Genomic DNA, 12930 nt, shown 5'->3' with positions numbered 1-12930 from the left:
ATGTGCTAACTGTAAAGTAGCACTACCATCTTTTTGGTTTTTGATTGATTCCCATAAGGATTGTGGCCACGGTTCTTCTACCTCCAGAATAGGCATCACTGCTTGTGAGCCCACCCCATCTGTGGTATTGGCTACTTCCCTTATATCTAAAGGTGCCTCAACTCCTGGCTCTTCCTGGTCTTTGTTTACAATACCTTGACTTTCCATTTCTTGGATTTTGTTGCGGATTAGCACCTCCATTTTTGGAGCATCTAGAACCGGTTCCATAAGAGCTTGGGCCTTTTGGATGAGCTTCTTGCACATTTGCAACCTCTCCTTTTCATACCCCGGGTGAGGGTATGTTAGCCATCTATCCTTCTGGGTGTGGTTGGTCTTTAACCTAGCATCATAATCTTTCAAGATCGCATCCAAAGGTTTAAAGACTTTGTCAACCAAGAATGAACCTCCCAAATTAGTCTTTGACTCTTTAGGTCCCTTTGCGTTTTTCTTGCTTTGTTGCTCTCATCTAAGCTGTTCTTTTGTTTGATTTAGTTCAGTTTCCAAAGCAGTTTTCTCATGTAGCCTCTTTGCTTTCATTTTGTCTCGTTTGGCTTTCCACGATTTTCTTCCTGTTCTCACTTATATGTTCTCGATTTTTGTTTGAACATGCAATGTGGCTTCCTCCTCAACAATTGCATTTTTAGCAGCTTCGTGATCTTGAGCTCAAGTCATCACATTTAAAGGAATGGCAGTTTCTACCTCAGATCCGCTTGAAGAAGGAATCACGCCTACAACATTCATTGTTGATTTTTCCTTTGTAGTTTGGATTTTTAGCACAGTGTTGGTGTAGATGGTCTATCCCACAATGTTCATAGAACACATATAATTCTATTTGTGAACCCTTGTTTGGACAACTTTGCGCCCAATGATCACCTCCACACTCATAGCATGGACCTTCTTGTTTCATAGGTGGTGATACAGCCGATGGTTGTTCTTGCCTGGTAATAATGTTCTTCAAACCATACTCTTGATTGTCTATGAACATGAGTGTATTTGCATCCATGGAGTACTGATTTTCAAATGGGTTGTGGCACATGTGTTGGCTAAGGGTAGTTGACTATCACTCTCCCATCATTCAAAAGTGGTGGTTGTTGCCCTAGCATTTGTTGCATTTTTGGTTGAGTGTTACACCATGGAGTGGGGTGATCCCCTCCACAAGTATTGCATCTCCTCAATTGAGGTTGTCGTACAATTGGGTTTTGTTTGTAGCCTTGGTTTATTCTTTGGATTACCCCCGCAACCACCTGTTCAATTATTGGTTCCCAAGCAGTTTGAACATGCTTCTTTGGTGTCGATTCACTCTTTGGAGATGAGGCACTACTAGTCGCATTGTCTGTATCTTCAGCCACCTCTCCGTAGGCCTTACAATTGTCAACTAGGTATAGAGCTTCTCTAGTGACTTGATCAAACTTCATGCATCCTTTTAAATGTAGGTCCTTTTTGAGAGTTTCATTACTCAAACCCTCTATGAAGAGAAGCTGACAATCTCTCATCTTGTGGTAACTCTCTCATGAGACATCTATCTATGTGTAGTTTGAAGCGAAGCAAAGCTTCCTTCATTTCTCGTTCTTTTTCTTTTTGAAAGCGTAGATTTGGGACACAATGTGTGTTTGATTCCCCTTTTTGAGAACTCCTCTACAAACTCATATAAGAGTTGTGCTATGTTGGGAAAATCATCTCTATTTAGTGGTTGGAACCAAGTCAAAGCCGTTCCTTCTAATGTCAATCCAAATCCCTCATATTGAGTATGAAAATCTGCAATCTGTTCAGCTCTCAAAACTTGCTTGAAGAGTGAGACATGTGCATATGGATCCCCTGATCCATTGTACTTTGTCTTGACACATTGAGCCACTTGATATGGTCGTAATTGTTGTGGTTCATTCACCAATCTAATCAATTTTTGGTCTTTTGAAAAGACGTCTCTCGTCCTCTCCTCTAGTCTTGGAGAAAATCCCGGTGGAATCCTCTCTAATGTGTACTCTGGCATCATTTCTGGCTGAAAGTAAGTAGAGATCGGAGTATCCTTGTATGTGTATCGTTCTAGTCAATTGGATCAACAAGTTTGTACTCTTCCATACTTATCTACCATCAAAACTTGCACTCCATGGACATCTATATACGTGAATGCATAGAGATTCTTATAAGTGGTCAAATCTCTAGCATAGGGTTCTACACACTTGTAGAAGATATATGGATCCCCGTTTGTGAATCTATATATGTCCTCATGAGAATAATTTGTAAGCACTCTCATGGATTCATTGGCTTTGATGAATCTCAGGTTTGGTTTGTTAATCAGTGGATGCCTCTCCTGTATGTATTCTCCCAATCCCATTGTTGTTGGCATTGCAGCGTTTCTTGCGTCTTTCATGTCTGTGAGTGAAGTAGAAAACCCTGGTGGTGGATGATTTGTCATGGTCAAGGCTCACTCAGATCTCTCAAGATAATCTCTTACAAGTCCACTTTGGCTTAGTGCAACTTATCCCTTTTTGCCCTTGGAAAGGTCTCTCAAGATAATCTCTTACAAGTCCACTTTCGTTTAGTGCAACTTATCCCTTTTTGCCCTTGGAAAGGTCTCTCAGAAGTCAAGAATTTGTGACTTTTTGGTCTCTAGAAACTAGTCTTGGGGTACCCTAAAATTTTGGATTTAGGAAACCTAAAAAAACTCAGGTCTAAAAGTTTGGTCTAGGTGTGTGCTATTGCCCGCAAGCTTTCTTCCTAGCTATACCTGACTCAATTTGGAGTTGTCTATCAAAAGTTAGAGCACTTTTAGTGAACTGCACTTAAAACAGTACTCAAGACAGTTTCAGGACCAGATTACAAGAACTTTGGCTTGTATCTTGGCCTCCAGAAGGTATTTTTAACTCAAACTTGAGATTTGAAATGTACTCAAGTATGTCTACAAGATCATCAAGTCAGATACCCCCACTATGCTGAGGTACATGGATTGCGATCCATGTTCCTCTATCAAAAAAAATTCTCCATATTTTTACTGTGTGTAGACAAGGTCGGTCATATGCAAGCTCTATACCAATTTTCATCAAATTCTGAGGTTGAGGTACATTGATCGCGATCCTTGGCAGCTTGTTGTACTCTACGTCCACAAGCTAAATCTCAAATCTTTTTGGATTTGGACTTGGTTTGATAGGTCAACTTGCCAATACTAGATCTGCTCTACGATTTTCCATCTGTCACTTGTTTTGCTCCCTTTTTACCCAAATTTGTTGATTTTTTTCTAAAATTGGACTTGGGGATGTGTTTCCTTGTGTATGTACTACTGATCTGGAAAGTCTCATGTCAAGCTTTCATTATGGGTACATGGATCGCGATCCATGTTTGGAGCCCACATTTACTTTTTGTTTTTACCATTAGATTCAGCATGATTAGTAGGTTCTATGGTATCAAAATTTTTGAAAATGGACCTCTAGATTTAAAATAAGGTCAATTCTGGCACTTACTCAGAGTACTTGACAGTTTTGAGCTTTTGGACAGGTTTTTGATATCCAAATTCAGTTTTGAAAAGACCACTAAACTCCTTGTGATGTCCTTTAGCTAGGATGCAAGTTTGGTATCAGTCTGTGACAAAAGAACATGGATGGCGATCCATGTACCTATGTGTCAGAATGTACTAAAACTTGGTACAAAGCTTGCCTTTGGTCTCTGATACTAGCTATATGGTTTTTGTCTGATTTGGAGTTGTTTAGGCCAAGCAAAAGTCAATCCCAAGGTCTGTTTTAGGGTATTCCTCTTTGAACAGTTTTTGACTCTTTTCACCCACTTTTTAAACTTTTTTGACAAAATTTCTTTGGGGACTTTTGTTCACAATGGTATCTGGTACATGCTAGAAAAGTTTCTGTCTAAAAATTTCTCAGGGGTACATGGATCGCGATCCTTGTTCCACCACTTTTGGACTTGATCTTTGGTGTGCCGATAGCTTATGATGTTTATAACTTGCTCCACAAATATTTTTGAATTTGGATCAGTTTTGCCCTACCAAAACTGACTTCTACAGTTTGTTGTGACAGTTTTGACAATCTTCTATTTTTGGCTCTTTTGACCACTTTTCACAACTTTTTTGCATTTGGTTCTTTTGGGAAAAGTGTTTGTCTATGTCTCAACTATCTATTGCTCAAAACTCAGCCAAAAAAATTTCAAATTTTTTTCATAAGGTACATGGATCGCGATCCATGTTTGGAAGCCAAACTCACATTTCTTGGTACCATTAGAATCAACATGATCAGTGGATGCTATGGTGTCAAAAGTTTTGGATTTGGACTAGTTTTTGTCATTCAAAGACAAGTTTTTTTGTTTGTCCTGCGATTTTTGACTAGTTTGTATTTTTGGCTATTTTGACCAACTTTTTTTAATTTTTTGACATGCTCCCTTTTGGCAAAGTTTAATTGTCAAATATTAGCCCCAAATGTCAAAAAGGTACATGGATCGCGATCCATGTTTGGTAGCATTTTTTCATGAATTTTGTTTTGCTTGTCCTCTATCTCTTGTAGAAGCCAAATTTTACCCCTTTTTGAATTTGGATTCCAAAATCTCAAGATTTGTCCAATTTTGTGTATGAATTCCTATTTTTGTTGTTTTTTGCCCTAACAGTCAATTCTGATGTGATTTTTGAGTTTTTCTTCCAAGCAAACTTGATCATAGCAGTTTCCCAATGATGTACACTGTAACTGGTCACTTTTCACCAAAAATGTTTTCTGGGTACATGGATCGCGATCCATGTTCCTCCATAGAATCTGGTCAAACTTTTCAGATTGCTTCTAGAGAGTCTGTTGATGCCCTTGATCCACAAATTTTTGAATTTGGATCACTTTTGAGGTCTCTACCATCAAATTATTAGAATTTCATAGTCATGGTCATTTCAGTCAAATAATGGTTTTCGCCCTTTTTTCCCTCAATCTTTTAGCCCAAATTTGATGGTGGTAGTTTCTACTTACCCTACTCCTAAGTACTGAAGTGAAACATGAAACAAAAATTAACAAAACGGTACAAAATAAAGTCAAAAAGGAAAACGGTACAGCACTCTGAAAGTAATGAGAAAATCAAAGAATGAAATACTTTTGTCTATCTCACTCACAACTCTCTTTACTTCTCAAGAACAGATCTAGAAAGTCCTCGACTTCTAAACTCTATCAAGCACTAAACCCCGTGTCTAGCTGCTTCACCACTAAAGTGTAAATGGAATGGAGAGAGAAATCTTAAAAAAGAACGCTTTAAATACACACTAGGTCACTCACCATCTAAGGATCATATCCCCAGCAACGGCGCCAATGTTAGCGGGTCGCCGTGAAGGACATCTGCAGCATAGCTTTTTGGTACTAACATAATGTCAATACTTAGGGAAGTGACTCCGATGGGGCACGGAGACTCTTTGAGATCGTCAATCTCAAAAAGTGAACCTTAACAAGCAAACACAACAACTCTACAAGCAAACCCACACTCAAAGATCAGGGAAATCTGCCTATGTCCTTTCTCACAGGTCTAGGTCATCACGCCATTCCGGCACTCGAACGGACTCAAACTGCAACGGAACTTTAGGAGGAGGTCTAGGACACGTAGGGGCACTATTCTACCAACTCTGGTTGCAATCTGACAAGGTACCAAAATCATGATCCATCATGAAAAAGGTCCTGAAAACTGCAACAGATCAGTCCAAAAAGGTCTCCCTATTGTCTAGGAACACTCTCCTATGGTCAAAATGACTATAAACAGTGATTTAAGTACTCAAATATGCAAGTAAGACTCAGTAACGCATAGTCGCGAACCACAACAAAACTGACAATGCTTACACTAAAATGAAAGAGCAAAGAGAGAGGAACACAATTCACATTTTGGAATTGAAAATAGATTACCCAATCATTATTTGCGATGATTACAAGTCGGAATAGCTCCTAGCTTGAGCGTACATACCACGGAGCTCTCTCTTCTTCTCTAAAGATAAGCCTCTTTTTACATTAAGGTTATTGACCTTTATACCTAGGGCATTCTAAATGGCCAGTGGCCGACTCACATGGACCTTTACAAATATCATTACAGCATTACAACTCATGGATCCACTACTCTCAAATCAGGATTTACACAGAGTATTACTACACTAGCTTGGCAAAATAATAGACTACAAATGTGGTGTCTGGCTATGTGTCCGGCCAGGTGGACGCCCGTTCGGTTTGTCCTCAAACATTTCCAAAAGCACGCCGCCTAAGCCACACTACTAGCAAGGGAACACCAGGACTCCCAATGGGTCACCATAAATATTATGCTAAGTTAGCTAAAAGATATTATGGTCCATTTCAAATTTTTAAAGCATTCTAATAAAACGACTTATAAGTTAAGATTACCAAGCACTGGCTCATTCATAATTGTTGGTGAGCATCAATAGGTCGGCAATTATTTTGGCACAGGTCTTAGAGCTTCGTCTACTCAGATTTTCATTCAGGCTCATTTCGGACTTTGTTTGCACTACAAGCTATTGAGCGCCTCTTATATAGTCAAGGAAGTTGGAAAGATTGTGCTGATTTGTTGGAAGTGGGATTCGACCTATGATCCCGACCTAATTTGTGAATGTTTTCTTAGAAGAATGATGTCTGTATCCATGAGACTTCCCTCTTGTCTATTGGGCATCCCAGGTGGCCTAAGGCATGTGTAGTATGGCCAAAAGTAGCCCAAGTCATAGTATACCCCATGAGGTGTTTTCGTAGACATAGTAAAAGCATTTTGGTAGAGTTATGAGCCTAAGAAAACCCCCTAAAAGTGGGAATACCATTTTGCAAGTTGTCTTGCCTGATTTGGAAGCTTTGTATAAGGTCATCAATGATGTCAGAGAAGAAGCCTAGCCTAGCTCTATAAAAATAGCCTTCTTGTAGTCATTTTCAAGCAATAAGATAAGCATTTTGTGTCTACACTCTACTCCAATTCTATTGTGTAATAATTGTGTGCTTAAGTGTTAATTAGCATGCCATTACCATGAAAGACCATATTAGGTAAAGTGGGAAAATCCCAATTCCCATATTGCAATCTATAACTACATTCGAATCTCCCTAGATTTGAATACACTCTAGTAATATAGTGAAGTCCCCTTAGACTAGGGTACAGTTAATCGACACATTTTTGTTCTAAAGCAGGATGCTTTGTCATTACATTGGATTCTCCTTGTAATTGGATACACTCTAGTAATACGTGGAAGTCCTCTTAGAGTAGAGTGCACTCCATTATAAGTCCCTTAGAACAGAGCACGATCCATCACATCGGATTCTCCTTATAATAGTATATACCGGAGTAATACGTAGAAGTCCCCTTAGAGAAGAGTGCACTCCGTGTACAAATAATTTTTTTATATTAGGATACCCTGTAGAATACATGCAAGTCCCCTTAGAGTAGGGTGCACTCCATGCAAGTGTTCATCAAATTGACACATCTTTGTATTAAAATAACCTTTGAATTATATAGTAATACAAATACACATCATACTAAAAGGACATCATCTGGCCATAAAAAGGATCATTGTCAACCTTCTTTAATGTTATCGCCTTGACACGTACACATGAAGGACATGATTTGTCTCAAGATCACTATACTGATTTACAATTGTGTTACGGGTATAATCTCTCTTGTCTCTTGCATACAACCATCCAAGTAACCATGGAATAATTGTTTCTTGCAAGAATCTTTGAAGCTGCTCAGGTGTTTGCCTCCACATCTTTGAAAATATAAGATATGTTCTTGGCATATTCCACATCATCCTATATGGACTATCATCAAAAATCAAGGTATTCTTTGCATCCAAGTCCTCAAACATATTCCAAATGTTGCTCAAGTTTTTATGATAAACCTTCTAAATCCTAACATAATGTTTGGATTTTGGCAACACTTGTTACTCATAAAGATCTTGAACTTGCTATAATGCTTTGGGAAACATTTTTTTGTGATTTGTTGCACTCTTGTTAGGTTATAGCAACTCCATATCCACAGCTCAAAGTATTCACCACAGAAATCCAAAAACATTTCTGCGTCTGGGCACACCGCATGATAAACTTCATCTTTGTCCTCCACAAGACGCATGTGTTGAGCCCAAGATGGCATAGAATCTCCATGTTTTGTTTCAACTGTCTTCAAAAGTAGTCCTTCAAGGTCCAAAACAAGCACTCTTTTGATATTCTTGACAGGAAGTGGCAAGTGACAAGGAGGTGATTGATATATACGACAAGGCCTTGGATGAGGTTCGTTGGGTGATTCAAAACCTTCCTTCAAATCATACATACAAATAGTCAACCCACTTTCTTGTAGTGATGACTCTGCAATTGAAAAACAAGAAATTTATTATGTTTCAAAGAATACAAACAGTTTCTACATTTTCTACATGTGGTATTATTAGATGCCAAAGTCCATCTTCAACTTCCTCATTGCTATAAACAAATTCCAATTGAAACCTTACAAAGCTTTACCATTTCTCCAAGCTATGCTTCTTTGAAGCATGGAGAAAAGTAAGATCTACCACCTCACTAGGCTAGGCTCCACTATGAATGAGAAAACAGTAAGATCTACCATAGGTCCAAACTAGGATTGATGATGAGGGATCTCTTGTTTCAAGGTCTACCACTTGTCCAAGCTACATTTCATACAATATAGTGGTGGATAGCTAGACTGGATTGGGAATGGGAGAAAAGGTGCAAGCTCCACCACCTGTCCAACCTCTAAAGCTCTATGTTAAATGTTTTCCTTCTCACTACATGGAGGACTTGTGATATGTTTCCCATGAGGGGCTTTACCAAAAGGTCCACCACTTGTTCAAGCTTGCTCCATGGAATATCTAGAGATTTTTTTTTTGAGACCTGCAAGAAGAAACAAAAAGAAAAATTTGATACCATGCACATGTATATTCAAGTATGTGAAACAAGGTTCAAGTCATCAAAGGTACCTTAGGGGGTGTGTTTTATTTAGTCTTAGAAGATTTTTCTCAGCTTTGACCTTGTTTATATAAGCCTTTACAGTGGTTGCCTTCAATGGTCCCTTTATAGTACATCCCAATTGCCTAGCTAGATTGATCAATTGTGGTGCCTTCATGCTTTCAATAGTTGTACCTTCCTTTTCTAGTATCTCTTGTATTTGTGCTCGTCTGATGTCATTGTTGTCGGTTTTGTCACTTGCTCGATTGTGTTTGCCTTCAAGGATAGCTTCACCTTTGTCATATTTTGTAGAAGTTATCCTTCTTGTAAAGAACGCCTTGGCTGACCAAGCATCATTTTTTTGCTTCCAATTATCTTTGATTTCTTATATTCACTCTCATTTGTCAATGCTGGTTGTCCGTAAAGATTAGAGGCAATGAAATTCCGCACATCCCTTGTCTCACAGCTTAAACAAGTAAGGAAGCAACTCCTCCAAGAGCATATTGTCAACCAGTTTTTCACCATCAAATTGGGATGGAAAACTACAATTATTTGCAGGGGAAATGCATGCCTTGTAAGGAGAGTCATCAATAAGCACTGTTCTTCGTGGGTCACATTCATACCCCATGGCAATTTTAGCTAGAGGCTTGAACATTGCATCAAAAGTTGGATGGTTATGTCTAAATAATTTATTGCTTTGACAAGTGTAGCAACCTTCTCGATTCCAAATTGCAAAGAAAGGTAATGTACCTTTTGCTAAGCTCTCTAGTGCTTTAAGAATTTGAAGCACATTGTTCCTAGTAGCCTGTAATATAGTCTTCAAGAATTGGATGCAACTTGGCCTAAGTATAATATATCTTTTGGATCTAGTTGCACTAACTGGTGGTGTGAGGATGGCTGAGGGGAACGTTTCAATAACAGATGATTTAAGTCCAAAATGATTGTGAGTATGGATTTCTCAACATTTACACTAAATGAAGTAGCATACATTTTAGTCTCTTTTGAAGTAGGTTGTATTGTTGGAGTAGGCATTTCTTTATTCTCACTGTTGCAAGCTTGCTCAAGGTGCACATCACCAAACTTTGGTATAGACGTGTCCTCCACCTTGTGCATGTCAAAAATAATAGAATCAAGGGGTTCAACAATTGCGGACTCAACCACAGGGGCCTTATCTATCCCAATTTGTGAATCTAAAAAACACAAATAACATTGGTTTCTCAAAAATCACTAGAATTTAAATCACCAATTTTAAACATGTGGAAGTCGAACTTAGGAGTTTATTCAAGGTAAAATCAATATTATAATCCTTGCAACTATTGGTACACAAGGCAACACTAGTTTATACTACAATCTTTTGTGGCAAACTTGTACACCCTACACTTTAATAAATATTAGTACGTAAGTGAATACTGAAGGCCACATAAAGTTAACAACAACCATGATTTACTTAATTGAGATTTGATCCATTAAAAGTGATATTAACACATGTAATTAATACTTCTATCTAGATAAATACTTGAAAACATCAAATACGTGTCTCCTCATTCAAGTCGACCAATAGTCTCAACACATGCATAGCCATAACCTCTTGATTTAGTGTCTAAAGATACGCCTTTATCCAAAGGTTTTAATTTTGGACGTTTTGGACATTCATACAATGAGAGGTATTTTTGTAATCCAACACGTTTCCCTTTTCTACAAATTTACAAATCTATGCCTAGTTAATCTCTCTCTTCTTCTATATTCAATTCTTCTCTCAATAGAGACCTTAATAGAAGCAAGGTCTACCACTTGTCCAAGCCAATGCAAGGAAGTGGCTATTGTTTTAAGTCTACCACAATTAGACTCCACAGAAGGTTCACCACCACACTTATTTGAATTAGCCTCCATGGAAGGTCCACCACTTGTCCAAGCTATATGGGGTTGTTTGAAGGTCTAACACATTTCTTGAGATTGGGATCTATGTATGGTTCACCTACCCATGCTAGACTTGAAAGTATAAAATAAAGGGGATAAAAACTCATCAATTCAAGCTCTTAAGTCTAGGCTAGTGTTTTTTTTTAATATAAGGATTCATCACTCAAAAATCATAAGATTATTCTCTACATTTAAACCTTTAATTCTTGAAGATGAAAAAGATGGACTCAAAAGATACTACATAAAACAAAACCTAACATTAAGAGTACCAAATCAACAAGAATAGATGTTAACATATACAAGAAGTTCAAAACATACGTCCTTTCATTTCCAAGTAGGCCTCCATTGACAAAGGAGTTTGGTCTTCTCATCCTTCTTCTTCTTGCGGAGAAATCTCTTCTCTCATGGGCACATCGTCAGCTAATTGCGAAGTAGGTTGTTGATCTTGAAGGCCAGCCCACTTTTCTATATCAGCATGAGCCTTAGCAAATTCAAGAAGCCTGGTTGCTAAGGTTCCTTGCTCTTGCACGCTCTCAACTAAGCATATGACATCTTTGTTTTGTTGTAATCCTTCTTGTGCAACCAGAGAACCATCACTAAAGAGATCTACAAGCTTGCAATCTTCAAAACAGTATGTATGAATGTAGTGCTTGACGAAAACTCTTTTTTTGGCTTTCAAATATTGCAAATCTGACATATCTTCATTTTCTACTTGAAGCAAAGAACAATCAATTGGCAGGGGATGTTGTTCTGATCTCCTTCTCAGGTCTTCAAATGCATTACCTTGTCCCATGAAGGCAATAACCACAAGGAATTGAATTGCTCCTTTGCAAGGTGCTAATGGAAAGTGATGCAAGACACCACAACAATGGTAGCTCACATTATCTCCCATACTCTGGAATGCACATTGCAATTTGTGAGTTTAGAGAAATCTATAAATGCAAGAAACACAAATCTAGGATCAATTGTGCCTCCAGAAATAGCCATATCCTATCCAAAGCATTGCTAAATATCTCCTCACTCCACTGCAAGTTGTCCCCATAGTGTTTTTGTCAAGTCTAAAATGCATAAGCCAATAAGAATTTGGTTGTTGAAGTGGCGCTTCAAGTAGAGATTTCCTTCCATCTGTAGGTTCACCACATAGATGGACCATGGCAAATCTCCTTGTGAAGTTGAATTGCCCATTGCATGTATTTTATAGCTTCATCCGGAAAATCCACTTTCTTTGTTCCATGCTTCAAACTATTTTTGAGCCACTGCTCACATAGCATTAGAATGGTTTTATAAAATGCATCATTGATGTTATACATGCTGACTATTTCCTCATAATCTTTACATGGTGATGACTCATTCAAAGCATTGAAGCCTTCAAGAAGTGCGTCTTGAATGAGTTTGTCTTGTTTGAGTTGCTTGATTCGATGATACATATCAATTACATCACCATATTTTGCACTCTTTGACAATAAAATCTTCTCATCTTTCATTTCTTCTTGAATTATCTCTACCTCTGATTCCTCAAGACCGCAAAGAAATCTGAATACCTTTGTTGGGGGTTTCTTGTTCTCCTCCTCAAGCCTTTTAATAATTTCTAACCAACAATCATAAACTCAATCGGAATATGTAACCATGTGTGCCTGTTTAGCAATCCAACTTGCTCTGCACTCATTCTTGCCAATCGAAGGAAAGAAATATAACACTAATGAGACGATTGAACTCAAATGTTCAATTAAAGACTAAGAAAGAAGAAGAAAGACACTTACATCCCATCCAGCACGAGATATATGTCCCTCTGCAAATCTTGTTGTTGCCCTTTGATGGTCGTCCTGAATAGATCCATTGACTTCGCAAATGCCATAATATTTGACTATAAGGTTGCTTGACATACAATGCTTTAGCCTCATCATTTGCAATGGCAGATATAGTAGTTGCAACCATTGGAGGAGCATTTACAACAATACGAGCCTTTCACAATTTATACACGTCAATCAATCTTTGAAATATCTCATTTTTTTTTGTTCATTGTGAAGCAAAACTTTTGCGGCATAAATTGAATGTTGGCCATCAAGAATCCAATAATGATAAT

The 12930-nt window shown here is 38.1% G+C and overlaps 1 pseudogene; it reads right to left on the bottom strand.

The window, feature by feature from the left end:
- Positions 1 to 7567: 7567 nt before the first annotated feature.
- LOC147421466 (uncharacterized) lies at positions 7568 to 8136 on the bottom strand (annotated as a pseudogene).
- Between the last annotated feature and the right edge of the window lie 4794 nt (positions 8137 to 12930).

Source organism: Adiantum capillus-veneris, chromosome 27 (genome assembly GCF_014529385.1).
Source record: "Adiantum capillus-veneris isolate H3 chromosome 27, ASM1452938v2, whole genome shotgun sequence".
Classification (NCBI taxonomy): Eukaryota; Viridiplantae; Streptophyta; class Polypodiopsida; order Polypodiales; family Pteridaceae; genus Adiantum; species Adiantum capillus-veneris.
Note: the sequence above shows the minus strand (reverse complement) of the source record. Positions and strands in the feature narration are given on the sequence as shown.